Source organism: Otolemur garnettii, unplaced genomic scaffold, assembly GCF_000181295.1.
Source record: "Otolemur garnettii isolate 467f Iridium unplaced genomic scaffold, OtoGar3 scaffold00369, whole genome shotgun sequence".
In the NCBI taxonomy this organism is placed as follows: domain Eukaryota; kingdom Metazoa; phylum Chordata; class Mammalia; order Primates; family Galagidae; genus Otolemur; species Otolemur garnettii.
Window position 1 is genome coordinate 44,486 of NW_003852764.1, and position 4,607 is coordinate 49,092.

A 4,607-nucleotide genomic window follows, 5' to 3' on the forward strand; every position below is an offset into this window, starting at 1 on the left:
CTGAGGTGCATGATTGTCAAGTGATCCCTCCCAAATGAGGTGTGCCACAAGGGGGATTATTCCTTTCTGTACTGCCATTTTAGCCTCTTTATCAGCAAGTTGGTTACTTTCAGAAATCTCGTCTAAGTTTTTTTGGTGTCCCTTACAATGATAACTGCTACTTCTTGTGGAGCAGGAACAGCTTGTAACAACCTATCTCATGATGATATTTTATGGGGGAGCCATTGGAAGTTAAGTATTGTCTTTCCTTCAAAATAGCAGCATGGGCATGTACGAAGAGGAAGGCATAATTTGAGTTGGTGTATATATTGACTCATTTGTTTCTCCCAATTTCTAAAGCACGGGTTAAGGCTATTAGCTCAGCTAATTGTGCACTGGTTCCTGAAGAGAGAGACCCACTCTCAATTACAGCATGCCAAGTAACTATAGCATAGCCTGTTTTTTTTTTTTTAATTATTAAATCATAGCTGTGTAATTAATGCAATCATGGGGTAGCATAGCCTGTTTGCAACTTCCTTGTTCATGAAAAAACATCTATCTGTATACAAAACCATGTCTGGATTGGGTCTTACTCTTCCCACCTGTCCCTCGGTAGGCCACATTTCTGGGTTAATTTCGGTCTCTAACAAGGGAAGGCATAGTATAGGTTCTTGTCCCACATTCATATAAAGGGGGTTGTTCCCACTTTAGTTAATATGTCCCTCCCCAAAAGGGGAGAAGGACTTTCAGGCATGATTAGGAAGGTGTGAGAAATAGCCAGTCACCTCAATTGCAGTTTAAAGGCTGAGAGAAAAATTTGGTAACCAGCTTTCCAGACACCCCTTTATAGTTACAGATTTGGGGGATAAAAGACCAGGGTTAGAGAGCAGTACAGAAAAGATTGCTCCAGTGTCCAGAAGAAATTCTATTTCCTGGCCCTCCACTATGAGGCAGACCCAGGGCTGTTGAAGGGTGATGACACAAGCTGGAGACATGAGAAACTGCCCTGAGCACCCTCAGTCCAGTTTGGGGACTGATGAGGTCACTGTCCCAGGAGGCTTTTGCCTCTGAGGACAGGCCACCTCCCAGTGGTCACCCTTGCATTCTGCACAGGGGCCAAGTGGCTTGCCCAGGGGGTGGTGCTGCTGGGGGCCGTCTTTCCTGAAGTGGCCAGCCTGACCACATTGGAAACACGTGTTCTTAGCTCCTCTGGCTATGAGGAGCTCGTGCTCATTTGTTGGAGTGCCATTATTAGAGCTGTCATTCTTTTTCTATCACTTGTCTTTCTTTCCTCCTCTTTCTCCTGATCTCAGTTATAAAAGACCACAGTGGCCATTTTAAGAAGATTCTCCAGGTTATGATCTGGGTCTAGAGCCAATTTCTGGAGTTTTCTTCAAATGTCTGGGGATGCCTGAGTGATAAATTTATCTTTTAAAATAACTTGGCTCTCTAAGGAGTTGGGTGTTAACTGAGTGTTTTTTTCTCATCACTTCTCTAAGCTGCTCAAGAAAGGCTGAGGGACTCTCATTTTGCTCCTGGTAAATATAGACAACTTAGAAGTTAATAGGCTTTCTACTTGGATGAACGTAAACCTTCCAGGATGCATGTTAGAATATGTCTATGCTGGCTCAGTGCCTGTAGCACAGTGGTTATGGTGCCAGCCACATGCATCAAGGGTGGCGGGTTCAAACCCAGCCTTGCCCAGCTAAGCAACTGCAACAAAAAAACAGCCAGGCATTGTGGCAGGCACCTGTAGTCCCAGCTACTCGGGAGGCTGAGGCATGGCAATCCCAGCTACTCAGGAGGCTGAGAGACTCATTTAAACCCAAGAGTTTGAAATTGCTGTGAGCTGTGACACCACAACACTCTACCAAAGGCAACATACTGAGTCTCTGGATCAAAAAAAAAAAAGAAAAGAAAAGAAAAGAAAAGAAAAGAAAATGTCTATGCCACTAGTCACCTTGTTTCTCAAGGTCCCATTTGGGACCTTCAAAGGGAACTCCCTGTCTTCTGGTGGAGTATCTGTCCCTTTCCTCAGGAGACATACTGCCATCAGTATTGGACATGAACCACAAATCACCCCACTTTCTAGCTTCATCTAAGACTTTATTTTTCTCATTAAAAGTAAAAGTTTGATCTAGTAGTAGCATTATATCTCTCCAAGAGAGGTCAAAGCTTTGGCCTAACCCTTGGAGAACATCCATGTATCTATCGGGGTCATCAGAAAATTTTCCTAAATCAACCTTAATTTGTTTTAAATGTGCCAGAGAAAATGAAGTGAATACTCATGCACTTTCCCTTGAAGGGGAGTTGCAGAGAAACTTGCTCTTTTCCCCGAGGTTGGTTCATTGAAAAGTTCAACTCACAGTTATAGTAGATTAATAAGAGAAAGGTTTATTTCCAAATACCATGTGCACAGGGGGAACCAAGAATGATTTCCCAAAGTTTCAGTGACAGTCAGTGGCTTTTAAAGATGCCTTTTAGAAGGGAGGACAGAGAGAAACTGGAAAGTATACGTGTAGCAGGGGGTTACTAAGGGGGGATGGAGGGAAATAGATGGATTAGTAAATTAACCTGAGAGACAGGTTTTGTGCTTCAAATGACCTTATTACAGGTCTATTAGCATGGGATAAGGAGTCTAGCAGCCCTTTAAGATATGTTATATCCATTTGCAAACTGGAAAGATAAACTTGGACCCCACTTAGGTATAATCAGTTGGTGATTTTATTACACCTGCACAGGGGACTGCTGCTCAGAAAGGCAGCTGGCCCCTAAGTGGCAGGCAGGTTGTCTTTTTATACATTTTTTCATGTGGCTGGGCAAGCAAGCAAGTACAGAAGCAGAACATTGCAGTTAGCTCAGGGCAGGGTTACAGCTTGAGTAAGTTTCCACTATTGTTTGTTCACCAGGAACTAGGGGGTTTCCATGAAATTGGGGACTTTCCATGCTTCCTTATTCTGAAGCCTTTTCTCGGAATCAACCCTGGGAGATCTGGGGGACAGGATGGGAACTGATAGACTTGTTACAGATAGAGGAAAGTCTTCGTTCAAAGTTCCCTGATTATGAATAGCTTTTAATTCAAAATAATCTTTATACCAAGGAATCATATTTGGGGTGAAATTTTCTTAGCTCCTTCACCCTCTCACCACCCACAGTCTCAACCAAGGGATACAAAGAAGGATACAGTTGCCTTTTGGAGGCCCCAGCAGGACCAGAAGAAACACTTGGAACAGTCTCCCTCCTAGGGTTTTCTGAACACATAGAGGAAGGTGTGGGAGAAATAGATGGTAGGTTTGAACTAGGTGGTGACAGTGTCTCTTTCTGAACACATAGAGGAAGGTGTGGGAGAAATAGATGGTAGGTTTGAACTAGGTGGTGACAGTGTCTCTTTCAACAGGAGAGTTGAATCTAACTGGCATGTTTTACACAGTTGGGGGTTGTCTCTGAGAAAAAAGAAAGCTTACACATAGAAAATTTAGACCATTTCTCCTCTTGCTTATCATAATTTAGAGTATCCTCTGGTGGCCATTGTTTACCACTAGAGATTTGATACTGAGGCCAGGCCAGGATGCAAAGGAAAACCATACCTGCTTTTTTTTTTTTTCTTTTGAGACAGAGTCTCACCATGTCACCCTGGGTAGAGTGCTGTGGTGTCACAGCTCACAGCAACCTCAAGCTCTTGGGCTTGGGCCATTCTCTTACTTCAGCCTCCCCAGTAACTGGGACCACAGGTGTCTGCCACCAACGCCTGGCTATTTTGTTGTTGTTGTTGCAGTTTGACTGGGACCGGGTTTGACCCTGCCACCCTTGTAGATGGGGCCAGTGCCCTACTCACTGAGCCACAGGTGCACCCAGGCCTCAACTTTTGGACTTCTGCATTCCTCTTGGCCCTGTCCAATTTTAGTAAGAATCCTGCTAAGTCAGTTTAACAAAAATCCCCTTCCCTAGATACCTGATTACCTTCAATATCTGACTGGGTTCCTCCTTCCCTCCCCACCCCAGATGATGTCTGAACACTGGGCCACCAAGAACCCTGTTATGTCTTACTCTTAGTAGTATCCATCCACTGATCTTCCCCCTGCTCCTTGGGTGTGAGTTTCCACTTTCCCACAGAAGCTGTGCTTCATGTGGGGTGCCATCTCTCTCCTTTGCTGCAGAATTCCATTTCAGAAGTCCCTATGATAGAGGGTAGTGGTGCCCTAGCCAGCTCAGCTGAGCGGAGGGAAGGACCTGCCGCCTCTACGCTGGTGGTGGTGGTGCACTGGCAGCCAGCAGAGGAACTAGTGGATTGGAGGGTAAAGGGGGGCCCTGCAGAAGGCTCCAGTAGCCAGAGGAGCCAGACGATAGCTGGAAGAGTCACTGGCACCTTAGTGTCTCCCTCTCAGTGCACTTGCAGCTGAGCAGAGAACTCCCATTTCTCAGGCTTGGTCAATTTCATGTAGGTTTCCTGGGCCAGGGAACCAACAGGACTGTGATTCCCTCTCAGGCTACTGGCGCCATGTTGAACTGCTGATGAACTTTGAGATCCACCAAGAAACTATGAGAAACAATTCCTTTATAAACAACCATGCTGGCTCGGCGCCTATAGCTCAACCGGCTAAGGCACCAGCCATGTACACCTAAGGTGG